The following is a 16,822-nucleotide window of genomic DNA, read 5'->3' as shown; positions in this document are numbered from 1 at the left end:
GCATGTACCCTGTTTCAAAGGTCATCTTTATAAAGTAAGTTTAAGGACCCGAGTTGGTTTCGAATGGCTTCTAATGAATGTTTGAGGCCTCGTAGGCCCATATTAAGGAGTTTAAACAAAGTTTGAAAAAGTTGTAAATTTGATCAAGTCTTGGTGACTCAGAAACGTTTGAATGCACATGTTTACGTTTAGTAACGCTGATCGAGTGGTTTCGTGATAGGTTTTAAATATTTATAATTAATCGTTCTTGAAACTAACTATTATCGCGATGTAGGCAAGTGTACCTATCGAACAGTACTATAGTTTTAGCAAGACCGGATTGTCGAACCTAAGGGAACTAAAAGTACTAGTAATGACTGTCTTTTTATTATCTAGCCTAAGAATAAAGAGGTTTTTGTTTTAACTAACTAATTACCTAAACTAAGGATTCACAAGGAATGGAATTGGTGAATTGCTTTTGGGAAAATCGATTGAATTAAGACAATACCTAAGGAAAAATCCACCTAGACTGTACTTGTTATTCTGGCTCCGAATCGGACGATTTATTCATTTAACTTGTTCCGTAGAGATCCCTAAGTTATGTTATTATCCAAATTCAAAAATAATAATGTCTAATCCCTAGATTGAATAATTGAGACTTTTCTCTAATTAACACCCTAGGGTTGCATTAACTCAATTTATGGATCCCCTTATTAGGTTTCACCCTAATCCGGCAAAATCTTGTCATCCTATGTCTAGGCGTGCAAACAACTCCGCTTAATTATGACAAATGTACTCTTAGATAGGGTCTATTCCTCCTCTGAATAAGAGCTTATCTTGAATCAGTATCCTGGGATATCAAAACAAGAATTAAGAACACATAATTAAGAACAAGCTAAATATTTATCATACAATTCAGAAAATAATAACAAGATTCGTCTTAGGTTTCATTCCCCTTAGGTATTTAGGGGATTTAGTTCATAACTAAAAAGGAAAACATATCAGAAGAATAACGAATACAAAACATAAAGAAAACCCAAAACTCCTGAAGGGAAATTGAGGAGAGATCTTCAGTCTTGATGGTGAATCTGGCTTCTGAGATGGATCAATCGGCTTCCTTAGAGTAATTCCTTACTCCCTATTCTGTACCTCCCTTTTCTTCCTCCTCTAGGGTGTATTTATAGGCTTTGGAATGCCTAAGAGCCCTCAAAATTATCCTTTTTCGAATTGGACTCAACTTGGGCTCGGTAGGGACACGCCCGTGTAACATGCCCGTGTGCGATTACTTCAGGCCGTGCTCGAGCCTGCCAAATTGACACAGCCGTGTGGTCTGCCCGTGTGAGGAGGTCCAGGCCGTGTTGATTTCGTACTTTGGCCCATTTTCTCCAGTTTTTGGCCCGTTTCTCGTTCCTTTCACTCTCCTATGCTCTCCTAAGTATAAAACATGAAATTAAAGCATTAGGAGCATCGAATTCACCAATTCTAATAGGAAATCATCGATAAAATGCATTAAACATGGGGTAAAAATATGTATAAATTACGGTTTATCAAATACCCCCACACTTAAGCATTTGCTTGTCCTCAAGAAAAATTCTCAACTCATAATCAAAATAAATTCTTCTTAACTTATAATTTCTATCGATAATATCTCAAAATAATCTATCGATAATATCTCAAAATAATCATACATTGAGAATTCAACAAAAAGAACATAAAAGTTTCAAACATTCCAAGTTGAGTATTTAATCATGCAAACATAGGTGTCTCCCCTCATCTAAGTAATTACCTTTGATTCAAAATATAACAGAGTTTCACATCCTCACTACAGATTCACTCAAATCACTCGGGGTATTTTAAGGACAATAAATGAAGCACTCAATAGTCAATAATGAAAAAGTCATTACCATAGGCTTGCATGAAAATCAAATCTCCACCACTGTAAATTGAGATGAAACATCAATCAAAAGGTCTTTAGAAGGTTGTAATGAGGCTTGGTTAGGGGGTGTGGTCACAAGCTGAAAGAAATGGTTAGAATCGAGATCGAATTGAAAAATTTCCTAAGTTAGATGTTGAAGACTAAATTTTAAAGAAGTTAATACAGTTAGTGCTCAGGTTGCCTCCCGAGAAACGCTTATTTATAGTCTAAGCTCAACTTACCTCTCCGTTGAATGATCATGGTGGTTTGAGGAGTTTATACTCCTCATTCCTGCTATTAATCTCATCAAAATAAGGTTTTAAACGGGTGTTGTTTACCTTAAAAGTGCCGAACTTGGGATGACTCACCTCGACTGTACCAAATGGGAAAATGCTGAATACCGTAAGAGGGATTTCTTATTCGATGTGGTAGTGACAATGTGGGAATCTGTGGCATCTAATAAGACTCTAACTCCAAACTTAAGTTAATTTGGAAAGGGATTGAGCTTGTTCTGTCATAGATTCGATTTATCAGGTGTTCTCGGTTTATGCGTCCGACATTCATCTAGCTCCTCAATTTGTAGCCTTCGATCTTCATGAATGAGTCCTTTACTATTGCTTGAGAATGACTCATGTGCTTCCTTTAGACACATTTCCTGCAAAGTAGGTTGTACCATATTGTCAGTTTTAGTAGAATGGGTTAAACGATCACCTTCAATCTCCGATGTGTTGCCAGAATTCCGAGCTTGAAGAGTGATTGTTTCGCCTCTCCACCTGAGTGTGAGTTCACAATGCCAACATCAATAATCATTTTAGCGATTGCTAAAAGGGCCTTCCTAGAATTAAAGAAGTGTTGCTATCCTCCTCTATGTCTAGAACAATGAAGTCAACGGGAAATATAAATTTATCGATTTTAACTAGCACATCTTCAATAATACCCCTAGGAAATCTTATAGTTTTATCTACTAACTGAATGCTCATCCTAGTCTGTTTAGGTTTCCTGAGACCTAATTGTTTGAACATTGTGTGAGGCATAACGTTAATACTAGCCCCCAAATCAGCTAATGCATTATTAACATCTAAACTATCAATTAAGCAAGGAATTGTAAAACTCCCTAGATCTTTAAGTTTGTTGGGTAGTTATTCTAAAGAAAAGCTGAGCAAACTACGTTTAGCTCCACATGCGATGCCTCGTCCATCTTCCGCTTATTTTCTAAAAGCTCTTTTGAAAATTTCATTACGTTTGGCATTTATGATAGAGCTTCAATAAACGATAAGTTAATATGTAATTTTTTTAAGAGTTTAAGGAATTTACCAATTTGTTCATTTGAGCGGTCTCTCCTTGTTGCGTTGGGGTATGGCACACGAGGTTTATATTCGACATTCACTGATTTGTTTTTATTGTGATCTACCTCACCTTGACCTTTGCTTACCACAGTTTCTTGCCTCGGTTCTGGCTCAGGCTCAATGAATCCTTCTTTATCTTGAACATTAATCGTGTTGAGCTGTTCCCTTGGGTTAGGTTTAGTATTACTTGGCAAACTCCCTTGTGGTCGTTCAGAGATTAGTTTGGAAAGCTAGCCTATCTGAATTTCGAGCCCTTAGATCGACGCTTGTTGAATTTTAAGTGCTGTCTCAGTGTTCTAGAAATGGGTTTCTGAACCGAGATAAACTTTGTGAGCATCTCTTCAAGGTTCGGTTTCTTTTCCTGTTGGTAGGGTGGTTGTTGGTAACCTGGAGGTGGTTGTGGTCTTTGATTTCCTTGACTGCCCCACAAGAAATTGGGGTGGTTCCTCCAACCTACATTGTAAGTGTTACTATATGGATTGTTTTGAGGTCGAGGATTATTACCCATGTAATTTAATTGCTCGTTATCGATGTTGTGGCCATAAGGTTGATATTCCGAATGGCTTGTTCCACCTCCACTTGTTTCGCACTACATTACTAGGTGAACTTGTGAAGAACTAAGAAAACCATCAATCTTTTTATTTAGAAGTTCTACCTATTTGATAGCATAGTAATCGAATCGACATTATAAACGCCTGCTGTTTTAGTTGGTTTTGTCCTCATGACTTGCCACTGATAGTTATTCAATGATATCTCCTCTATGAACTCATAAGCATCTTCAGGTGTTTTATTATTGATGGTTCCGTCAGCAGCTGCGTCAACCATTTGCTGAGTCAAAGGATTCAGGCCATTATGGAATGTTTGAACCTGAAGCCAAAGTGGTAACCCATGGTGAGAGCACCTTCTCAAAAGGTCTTTGTATCTCTCCCATGCATCGTAGAGTGTTTCTAAATACATCTACACAAAAAAAGAGATATCATTACATAATTTAGCCGTTTTAGCCGGCGAAAAATATTTCAGTAAAAATTTTTTTTCCATTTGTTCCCAAGTAGTAATTGACCCTCGTGGTAATGAGTTCAACGACTGTTTAGCTTTGTTCCTCAATGAGAAAGGGAATAACTGAAGACAAATGGCATCGTCAGAAATGCCATTAATTTTAATTGTATCGCATAGTTCCAAAACGTTTCTAAGTGAGCGTTGGGATCTTCATCCTACAAACCATCAAACTGAACAAATTACTGTATCATTTGAATAGTGTTAGGTTTAAGTTCAAAAGTATTTGCAGCTAAAGCAGGTCTAACTATGCTCGATTCAGTTTCTGTTAAAGAAGGTTTAGCATAATCATACATAGTACGTGGAGCAGGATTTTGATTAGCAGCAATTGCAGGAGGTAGCTAATTGTCTTGTTTTTTAGCCATCTCTTCGGTTAGGGGTTGAGTATCATCTTCTTGCTCGTTCTTTGTTTATCTTAGGCTTCGCCTTATTTCTCTTTGGTTTCTACGAACTGTGCGATCGATTTCTTCGTTAAAAAGTAGTGGTCCTGACGGGTTTCTTCTAGTCATAAAATATAAAAAAAACCTGCCAGAAGAAAGAAAAAACAAAATTAGTAAATTAGAATAAAATTAAAAATAAAATTACATTGCAAGAAAAAATAATGGCTAAAGTAATAAAAATAGAGTGTTCCTAATATTTTAGTTCCCCAGCAATGGCGCCAAAAACTTGATCGCGTGATTTCGTGATAGGTTTTAAATATTTATAATTAATCGTTCTTGAAACTAACTATTATCGCAATGTAGGCAAGTGTACCTATCGAACAGTAGTATAGTTTTAGCAAGACCGGATTGTCGAACCCAAGGGAACTAAAAGTACTAGTAATGACTGCCTTTTTATTATCTAGCCTAAGAATAAAGAGGTTTTTGTTTTAACTAACTAATTATCAAAACTAAGGATTCACAGAGAATGGAATTGGGGAATTGCTTTTGGGAAAATCGATTGAATTAAGACAATACCTAAGGAAAAATCCACCTAGACTGTACTTGTTATTCTGGCTCCGAATCGGACGATTTATTCATTTAACTTGTTCTGTAGAGATCCTTAAGTTATGTTATTATCCCTATTCAAGACTAATAACGTCTAATGCCTAGATTGAATAATTGAGACTTTTCTCTAATTAACACCCTAGGGTTGCATTAACTCGATCTATAGATCCCCTTATTAGGTTTCACCCTAATCCGGCAAAATCTTGTCACCTTATGTCTAGGCGTGCAAACAACTTCGCTTAATTGTGACAAATGTACTCTTAGACAGGGTCTATTCCTCCTCTGAATAAGAGCTTATCTTGAATCAGTATCCTGGGATATCAAAACAAGAATTAAGAACACATAATTAAGAACAAGTTAAATATTTATCATACAATTCAGAAAATAATAACAAGATTCGTCTTAGGTTTCATTCCCCTTAGGTATTTAGGGGATTCATAACTAAAAAGGAAAACATCTCAGAAGAATAATGAATACAAAACATAAAGAAAACCCAAAACTCCTGAAGGGAAATTGAGGAGAGATCTTCAGTCTTGATGGTGAATCTGACTTCTAAGATGGATCAATCGGCTTCCTTGGAGTAATTCCTTACTCCCTATTCTGTGCCTCCCTTTTATTCCTCCTCTAGGGTGTATTTATAGGCTTTGGAATGCCTAAGAGCCCTCAAAATTATCCTTTTCCAAATTGGACTCAACTTGGGCTCAGTAGGGACACGCCCGTGTAACACGCCCATGTAGTCTGCCCGTGTGAGGAGGTCCAGGCCGTGTTGATTTATGCTTTGGCCCATTTTCTCCGTTTTTTGGCCTGTTTCTCTTTCCTTCGCTCTCCTATGCTCTCCTAAGTATAAAACATGAAATTAAAGCATTAAGGCATCGAATTCACCAATTCTAATAGGAAATCATCCATAAAATGTGTTAAATATGGGGTAAAAATATGTATAAATTATGGTTTATCAAACACCTCGTATTCCATCCCGATGTAGGGCATGGGTGTGGGGTGTTACATTTAATGGTATCAGAACTATGGTTTACTTAGTTCTAGGACTAACCTAGCGTGAGTACGAGTCTATCTTACATGCCATAATTGTATATTGATATGTGACGACTCCTGACGAGATGAATTGTGTAACACCCCAAACCCGTGACCGTCACCGGATTTGACCACGAGGTGTTACCGGGCTTACTTTACTTATTCCTCTCTTGGAAAATTATTTTTTTTTTGTTTTCCTATTTCTGTTCCAGGCAGGCTAGTTAACTGCGTCACTGCCACCTTAAAAATCATATCTCGAGTTCCAGAACTCGAAAACCAAATCCGTAAATTTTCCCCGAATTTAGACTCATATATCCATCCATGGATTTATTTCTAGAATTTTTGGTCAGGCCAATTGGTACAGTTTATTAGTTAAAGTCACCCCTGTTTCAGGGTTCGACTATACTGACCTTTGCGCATTACGACCGAATATCATCTCATACAGAGCTCTAATGCTCATGCCGTTTGTTTCTAATGAAACTAGACTCAAAGGGGAATCTATGCATATAAGGCATGACTTCTAATTGTTTCTGGATAATTTATGGTAAATTTTCAAAGTCGAAACAGAGGATCCAGAAACTGTTCTGGCCCTGTCTCACGAAATCTTGAATATCTCTCAAAATACAGCTCATATGGTCGTTTCGTTTTATCCATATGAAAATAGACCCATCAAGCTTCGAGTATATAATTTTCTTAGCAATTAATTCCACTTCTACTATTTTTGGTGATTTTTCGATCTCATATCACTGCTGCTGTCCGCAACAGTTACGGCAGTAGACTATGCCAATTTCATGAATCTTTCCTTGGCCTTACTAATCATTCATCATACATGGCACAACTATGGCCACCTTATCAAAATTAAGGTTTCTAAGACCCATGGCTATAGGTTCTAGCATCCCACTCAAACGACCACATAGGCCATTTTCACATGGCTTAAAGTTTACAACCCAAAATTCAACAAAACAAAATAGCCTATACATGCCAAACGTTCTCCTAGTTCAACTACGAAGACAATACCAAAAGATTTCCAGCCAGTGTGATGACTTCAACGACGGTTCCGAGCACGCAAACGAGACGAATCCAAGGTACCTAAAATGGGTGACAAGAAAACACCGAGTGAGTTTATAACTTAGTAAGTCATAAGCATTCCACGACCATCCATTACTAAAATTATCATAAAATGAAATAATGAAACAAGGCCAAGTGTTCCAGCCATACCGAACTATACCGTAGTTCCTTAGACCTTTCGGATCAATCTCATACCAAGTCATACATTTATATTTCATATACCATTTAATATGATATTTGAAGCAATTTCCATACATCATTTCATTTCCGCAACAATCATGCAATTGAAATCATCACATAGATTTAAAACTTACCAACTCAACCCCGAGCATGAACCTAGCATCTCTTAGCCATGAACTCAATGTGCTTACTCTTTCCGCTGTCCAAACTCAACTCGATAAAATCACACCTCCATATAAATATTCGATCGATAGAACATACATATTAAATTCGCACACGTAGTGCTTAATAAACGATCTCGCACACTTAGTGCCATGCGATTTAAGCTCGCACACATAGTGCCATATAATTTAAGTTTGCACACTTAGTGCCATATAATTTAAGTTCGCACACTTAGTGCCATATAATTTAAGTTCGCACACTTAGTGCCATATAATTTAAGTTCGCACACTTAGTGCCATACCTTCCAAGCCCGCACACTTAGTGCCAATCTTGTCACCGTGCCCATTTATTGCCCGCACACTTAGTGCCGAGACCAAACGCTCTACGCAAGTTACTACTTTTATACATTCAGCAATGTCATCATTCCATACACACACATTTTATATACACACCATCTCATTAAACATAATTTGCATGGATATTATGACCATTTAAATCAATACCGAATACATGCTTAATGACTTACCTCGGATGTTGTCGAACGTCTTCAACGGCTATTCAATTACTTTTTCTTTCCCCTTATCCAACTTTGACCCTTTAAGCTCTTGAGCTAAATCAAACAAATTTACTTCTCAATCAAACACACACATACGGCAACCATATACATTTGAAACCAATTCATTCAGATCATTTGTCCATACACTAGCTTTTAACACATTCGCCACTAGGGCAACCTATTTAACTTTTAAGATTCATTTCTAATTTTAGTTAAACAATGCGAATGCCATTAACTACTAATGCCACACACACATATGCATAAAATTAACCCATACATGACCTATAGCTCATTCGGTCATTCATCTTTCAAGCCTATCAAAGCTTCATATCACACTTCCTTGGCGAATACACATATAAGCACAATTTAGCATTTTATTTATTTCATGATACATTCGGCCTTGGCATAATTTCATTAAAAGTCCCTATTAGCCACTTCACCCTTCAATTATATCATCTACTTAACATTTCATACTTATCATGCTAGCGAATATTGTTTAATCAAGTTCAACATCCTCATATACTGCATTAGCATCCAAACAACCTATTTGAACATTTAACTAATTCAAGCTTCACCCATCCACACTTATTCATTTAACATAAAGAAAATAAATCAACCCCCTTCACTATCAACCATGGCCGAATGCTTCATGGGTTTAAGGTAGATTCAAGAAAGGAACTCATAATTATTAAGATGTAAGCAACTACCCTTGTTCATCTAGATTTAGTATGAAACAACAACTATCACCCTTATCAATCACCATAGCGAAAACCTTACTCATTCCAATATCAAAATTTCCACATGGGCTACAAAAATAGCTTGATATCTCACCCAAGATCAACTAAAATTTCAAGAACTAGTCTAGACTACTTACCTCATTATCACCCTAGGATGGCGAATACTCCCCCTTCATCCACTTTTCATTTCGGTCAAGAAGAAACAAAGGAATGAAGCTTTGTTTCTATCACCCCCTTTTTTTTTTCTTTTCTATTTCTTTTATTATTTCCTTTCTTTTACATAAAATAATGACCACTTCATGGAAATTTACCACATATTGTAATATATGCTCCATCATGGCCGGCCACTATGCATAAGAAAAGGAGTATTTGACATGCAAAACCATTATTTTCACTACATGCTTTAATAGGTCCTTATAGATTAACCTATCACATTTCTACAATGTTTCATATAAGTCCATTTTAATAAATTCACATAGAAATGATCAAATTAATGCATGAAACTTTCATACATGCATTTACTAACATCATAAACATAGAATATAACAATTAATTATTTATAAGACTCGGTTTCGTGGTCCCGAAACCACTTTCCGACTAGGGTCAATTTAGGGCTGTCACAACTCTCCCCCACTTAAGAAATTTTCGTCCCGAAAATCTTACCGGTAAACAGGCTCGGGTATCGCTCTTTCATAGAGTCCTCAAGTTCCCAAGTGGCTTCTTCAATTCTGTGTTTATGCCACAACACCTTCACTAATGGGATTTTCTTATTGCGCAGCTCTTTTACTTCGCGCATCAGAATGCGAACCGGCTCTTCTTCATATCTCAAATTAGGCTGAACCTCGACCTCAGACGGAGTAATTACGTGTGTCGGGTCAGACCTATATCGTCGAAGCATCGAGACATGGAAAACGTTGTGAATCTTTTCAAGCTCAGGGGGTAAAATTAATCGGTACGCTACTGGTCCAACTCGTTCGGATACTTCATACGGACCGATGAATCTCGGACTCAATTTGCCCTTACGGCCAAATCTAAGCACCTTCTTCCAGGGTGAGACCTTGAGAAATACCTTGTCTCCAACCTGATATTCAATGTCTTTTCTTCTCAAATCCGCATCGACTTTTGGCGATCCGGCGACTTTCAAACTTTCACGAATTACTCGAACTTTACGCTCGGCATCCTTAATCAAATCAACCAAGATTTTACTTTCACTAAGTTCACCCGAATAATGGGGTACGGCATTTACGACCGTATAAAGCCTCGTAAGGCGCCATCTTAATACTTGATTGAAAACTATTGTTGTAAGCGAATTCAATCAAAGGTAAATACCGTTCCCATGAACCATTAAACTCAAGGATGCAACATCTCAACATATCCTCGAGGATTTGAATTATCCGTTCGGATTGACCATCGGTTTGGGGATGAAAGCAAGCTAAAATGCGTTTGGTACCCAAAGCCTCTTGCAATTTCTTCCAAAATCGCGATGTAAATCTTGGGTCTCTATCCGATACGATAGAAATAGGTACCCCATGCAATCGAACAATTTGGGAGACGTATAATTCTGCCAACTTATCGAACGAAAAATCCGTGCGGACAGGGATAAAATGAGCAGACTTGGTCAGTCTATCAACAATGACCCAAACCGAGTCTTTCTTATTCTGAGTCAATGGTAACCCAGACACAAAGTCCATTGTTACTCGATCCCATTTCCATTCGGGTATCATAATCGGCTGAAGTAATCCCGATGGCACTTGATGTTCCGCTTTCACTTGTTGACATATCAGACACCTTGAAACAAATTCAGAAATGTCTCGTTTCATCACCGGCCACCAAAATTGGCGTTTGGTCATTGTACATTTTAGTACTACCCGGTGGATTGACATTCGACTTCTATGAGCCTCGCTCAAAATCATCGAAACAAGTTCCGAATTCCTTGGAATACATAATCGTCCCTTGAACGTCAAGCAATCATTTTCGTCAATCTGAAATTCCGATTCTTCATTCGAAACACATTCGTCTCGCTTAGCGACCAATTCAGCGTCGACCTTCTGAGACTCAAGTATTTGATGAATCAACAACGGTTTGACCTCTAATTCGACTACTAGCACCTCCTCGGGTGAAATGGATAGGTGAGCATCCATCGCTCTCAAAGAAAACAGTGCTTTACGACTTAAAGCATCGGCCACTACGTTGGCCTTTCTCGGATGATAGTCAATGATGAGTTCATAGTCTTTCAACAACTCAAGCCAACGTCTTTGTCGCAGGTTTAAATCTCTCTGAGTCATCAAATATTTTAGACTCTTGTGGTCCGAATAAATATGACACCTTTCTCCAAACAAGTAATGCCGCCATATTTTCAAGACGAACACTATGGCTGCTAGTTCAAGATCATGGGTCGGATGATTTTTCTCATGTGGCTTTAATTGTCTCGACACGTAAGCCACAACTCGACCTTCTTGCATCAACACACAACCTAACCCAAGCAAGGATGCGTCATTTGTATATGACAAGCTCTTTCTGGACTCATTGTACTAATCTTTGGGGCCTCGGTTAAATAGGTTTTTAGTCGATCGAAACTTTCTTGGCAAATGTTCGACCACTCGAACTTAACATCTTTTTGGAGTAGTTTCGTCATCGGTGCAGCTATCATCGAAAAACCTTTCACAAATCGTCGATAGTATCCGCAAGCCCCAAAAAGCTCCTAACCTCGGTAACATTCCTTGGAGGTTTCCTATCGACTATGGCCGAAATTTTGTTAGGGTCCACCCTGACACCCGATGCGGACACCACGTGCCCCAAAAAGCTAACCTCTTTCAACCAAAATTCACATTTACTGAACTTTGCGTATAACTTCTTATCTCGTAAGATTTGCAACACTAGCCTCAGGTGTTCAGCATGTTCAGTTTCATCTCTCGAATAGACCAAAATGTCATCGATAAATACAACTACGAACCGATCCAAGTATGGCCTGAAAATTCCATTCATTAAATCCATAAATACCGCAGGGGCATTAGTAAGCGCAAACGGCATCACCAAGAATTTGTAGTGACCGTACCTCATTCTAAAAGCAGTCTTGGGTATGTCCGATTCTCGGACCCTCAATTGATAGTACCCCGACCTCAAATCTATCTTTGAAAACACTGAGGCTCCCTTTAATTGATCAAACAAATCGTCAATTCGTGGCAACGGATATTTGTTCTTTATCGTCACTTTATTCAACTGACGATAGTCGATGCACAATCTCATAGTTCCATCCTTCTTCTTCACAAACAATCTGTGCGCCCATGGAGAAAAACTCGGTCGAGCGAAACCTCTATCCGTCAATTCTTGCAATTGAACCTTCAATTCCTTTAATTCCGTTAATGCCATACGATACGAGGCTATTGAGATCGGCGTAGTACCGGTACAACCGATGTCAATTCCACTTCTCGAACCGGTGGCAATCCGTAACTCCTCGGAAAAACATCCGAATACTCACAAACCATCGGTACCGATTCGAGTTTCCTTTCCGTCTCTTTACTTTCAAACACATACGCAAGGTATGTTTCACACCCTTTTTCACATATCTCCGAGCGGTCATAGAAGATATTATCGCTGGCACTCCTTTTAAATCAGTAGACTCGACTCGGACTACCTCATCATTTGCACTCCTCAAATCCATGGTTTTCCTTTTTGCAGTCCACCACTGCATCATGTACGGTCAGCCAATCCATACCAAGAATAACATCGAATTCATCAAATGGTAGAAGCATCAGATCGGCCGAACAACAGGATTCTCGAATTATTAGGGGGCATCTCTTGCACACTTTATCAACGAGTACGTATTGACCCAAAGGGTTTGACACTCGAATTACGAACTCAGTAGACTCAACAGGTAGAGTCTTACTGGATGCTAAGGTTTCACATACATATGAATGAGTAGAGCCGGGGTCAATCAATGCAATCACACTAGTATCAAAGAGAGTAAAAGTACCAGTGATAACGTCAGGGGAGGATGCCTCCTTTCATGCGCGGATGGCATATGCTCTAGCAGGAGCACGGGTCTCGGATCGAAGTAGTATCGAGGGCTCCTCTCTGATTACCACCCCTACCTCCTGAAATTCTCGGTGGTCTACCCCTAGTCGTTGTTCCACTAGGTCTTACACCTTGCATCTTATTCTTCTCATCTAGCTCCGTGCAATCTCTAATGAAGTGGTCCTTCGAACCGCATCCATAATGAGCCCTATTAATGGACTTACCCCAACATTCACCTAGGTGTCGTCTTCCACATTGGGGGCATTCAGTCTCTCTTGACGATTATTGCCCACACTAGCTACCAAAGTAGCTCGAGTCCGTCAATGGTCGGGCTCTGATGGAAATTCCCGAAGTCGCCCTCGACTTATTAGTGTCCTCCCTGAACTTCTTTACCGCCGAGAACGGAGCTTTACTCGCCGATCTTTTACGATAATCTCTTGCTTCAAATTCAGCCTTCTTCTTCTCCTTTCCGAGTTCTTCCGTCTTGCAGGCTCGTTCGACTAGTGTTACGAACTCCTTTATCTCCAAAATACCCACTAGCGACTTTAAATCTTCATTCAATCCTTCTTCAAATCTTTTGCACATAGCAACCTCAGCAGCCACACACTCCGAGCATACCGACTAAGTCTTACGAACTCATGTTCAGATTCGAATCTGATCATCCGGCCTTGCTTGAGTTCCAAGAATTCCTTACGCTTCTGATCGATGAACCGTTGACTAATGTATTTCTTTCGAAATTCTGATTGAAAGAAATCCCAAGTAACTCGTTCGTTTGGGACTATGGAAATTAAAGTCCTCCACCAATAGTAAGCTGAGTCTCGCAACAAGGATATAGCACACTTAAGACATTCATCGGGTGTGCATGACAGTTCATCTAACACTCGAATGGTGTTATCGAGCGAACTTCGGCCTTTTCGGCGTCATCAGTAACTACGGCCTTGAACTCCTCAGCCCCGCGCTTCCTAATCAGGTCTACAGGTGGTTTACTCAGCCTCACAGGATCAGTAATTGAAGGCATTACGGGCTCTTGGGGTGGAGTATTTAAATTCGGGAATGGTTGGACAGCCGGGTTGATTCGGGCATATTGCGCGACCCACTCATTCATCATAGTGAAGAAGGCTTGTTTCGCCCCTTCATTTTGATTGTTCGCGGATGACTGAGGCTCAACAGGTGGCGTCCCTTGCGCGGGAGCAGCCGCTACACTTTCAACGTCATCTGCCAAGGGTCTCTCTACCCTGGGTTCCTTTTGCTAATCAAAACAAAAATTTCAACCGTCAGAAGTCATCACATTTTTAAGCACTAACAATTTGGCATGTATAGCTAGACTCACACGCGCTATGGTAGTCCTAGAATCGACTAAACCATAGCTCTGATACCAATAAAATGTAACACCCCAAACCCGTGACCGTCACCGGATTTGACCACGAGGTGTTACCGGGCTTACTTTACTTATTCCTCTCTTGGAAATTTTTTTTTTTTTTGTTTTCCTATTTCTGTTCTAGGCAGGCTAGTTAACTGCGTCACTGCCACCTTAAAAATCATATCTCGAGTTCTAGAACTCGAAAACCAAATCCGTAAATTTTCCCCGAATTTAGACTCATATATCCATCCATGGATTTATTTATAGAATTTTTGGTCGGGCCAATTGGTACAGTTTATTAGTTAAAGTCACCCCTGTTTCAGGGTTCGACTATACTGACCTTTGCGCATTACGACCTCGATATCATCTCGTACAGAGCTCTAATGCTCATGCCGTTTGTTTCTAATGAAACTAGACTCAAAGGGGAATCTATGAATATAAGGCATGACTTCTAATTGTTTCTGGATAATTTATGGTAAATTTTCAAATTCGAAACAGAGGATCCAGAAACTGTTCTGGCCCTGTCTCACGAAATCTTGAATATCTCTCAAAATACAGCTTATATGGTCGTTTCGTTTCATCCATATGAAAATAGACCCATCAAGCTTCGAGTACATAATTTTCTTAGCAATTAATTCCACTTCTACTATTTTTGGTGATTTTCGATCTCATATCACTGCTGCTGTCCGCAACAGTTACGGCAGATGACTATGCCAATTTCATGAATCTTTCCTTGGCCTTACTAATCATTCATCATACATGGCACAACTATGGCCACCTTATCAAAATTAAGGTTTCTAAGACCCGTGGCTATAGGTTCTAGCATCCCACTCAAACGACCACATAGGCCATTTTCACATGGCTTAAAGTTTACAACCCAAAATTCAACAAAACAAAATAGCCTATACATGCCAAACGTTCTCCTAGTTCAACTACGAAGACAATACCAAAAGATTTCCAGCCGGTGTGATGACTTCAACGACGGTTCCGAGCACGCATAAGCGAGATGAATCCAAGGGACCTAAAATGGGTGACAAGAAAACACCGAGTGAGTTTATAACTCAAGAAGTCATAAGCATTCCACGACCATCCATTACTAAAATTATCATAAAATGAAATAATGAAACAAGGCCAAGTGTTCCACCATACCGAACTATACCGTAGTTCCTTAGACCTTTCGGATCAATCTCATACCAAGTCATACATTTATATTTCATATACCATTTAATAGGATATTTGAAGCAATTTCCATACATCATTTCATTTCCACAACAATCATGCAATTGAAATCATCACATAGATTTAAAACTTACCAACTCAACCCCGAGCATGAACCTAGCATCTATTAGCCATGAACTCAATGTGCTTACTCTTTCCGCTGTCCAAACTCAACTCGGTAAAATCACACCTCCATATAAATATTCGATCGATAGAACATACATATTAAATTCGCACACGTAGTGCTTAATAAACGATCTCGCACACTTAGTGCCATGCGATTTAAGCTCGCACACATAGTGCCATATAATTTAAGTTTGCACACTTAGTGCCATATAATTTAAGTTCGCACACTTAGTGCCATATAATTTAAGTTCGCACACTTAGTGCCATATAATTTAAGTTTGCACACTTAGTGCCATACCTTCCAAGCCCGCACACTTAGTGCCAATCTTGTCACCGTGCCCATTTATTGCCCGCACACTTAGTGCCGAGACCAAACGCTCTACGCAAGTTACTACTTTTATACATTCAGCAATGTCATCATTCCATACACACACATTTTATATACACACCATCTCATTAAACACAATTTGCATGGATATTATGACCATTTAAATCAATACCGAATACATGCTTAATGACTTACCTCGGATGTCGTCGAACGTCTTCAACGGCTATTCAATTACTTTTTCTTTCCCCTTGTCCAACTTTGACCCTTTAAGCTCTTGAGCTAAATCAAAAAAATTTACTTCTCAATCAAACACACACATACGGCAACCATATACATTTCAGAAACCAATTCATTCGTATCATTTGTCCATACACTAGCTTTTAACACATTCGGCCACTAGGGCAACCTATTTAACTTTTAAGATTCATTTCTAATTTTAGTTAAACAATGCCGAATGCCATTAACTACTAATGCCACACACACACATATGCATAAAATTAACCCATACATGACCTATAGCTCATTCGGTCATTCATCTTTCAAGCCTATCAAAGCTTCATATCACACTTCCTTGGCCGAATACACATATAAGCACAATTTAGCATTTTTATTTATTTCATGATACATTCGGCCTTGGCATAATTTCATTAAAAGTCCCTATTAGCCACTTCACCCTTCAATTATATCATCTACTTAACATTTCATACTTATCATGCTAGCGAATATTGTTTAATCAAGTTCAACATCCTCATATACTGCATTAGC

At 38.9% G+C, this 16,822-nt stretch overlaps 1 non-coding gene across 1 annotated transcript; it reads left to right on the top strand.

The window, feature by feature from the left end:
• Positions 1 to 4,123: 4,123 nt before the first annotated feature.
• On the top strand, positions 4,124 to 4,230 carry LOC128287004 (small nucleolar RNA R71). The gene has a single exon (XR_008277704.1). It is a non-coding gene; the product is annotated as a small nucleolar RNA R71 (small nucleolar RNA).
• Positions 4,231 to 16,822: the final 12,592 nt, after the last annotated feature.

This window comes from Gossypium arboreum, chromosome 13 (assembly GCF_025698485.1).
Source record: "Gossypium arboreum isolate Shixiya-1 chromosome 13, ASM2569848v2, whole genome shotgun sequence".
In the NCBI taxonomy this organism is placed as follows: domain Eukaryota; kingdom Viridiplantae; phylum Streptophyta; class Magnoliopsida; order Malvales; family Malvaceae; genus Gossypium; species Gossypium arboreum.
This window is presented reverse-complemented; position numbering and strand designations above follow the sequence as displayed.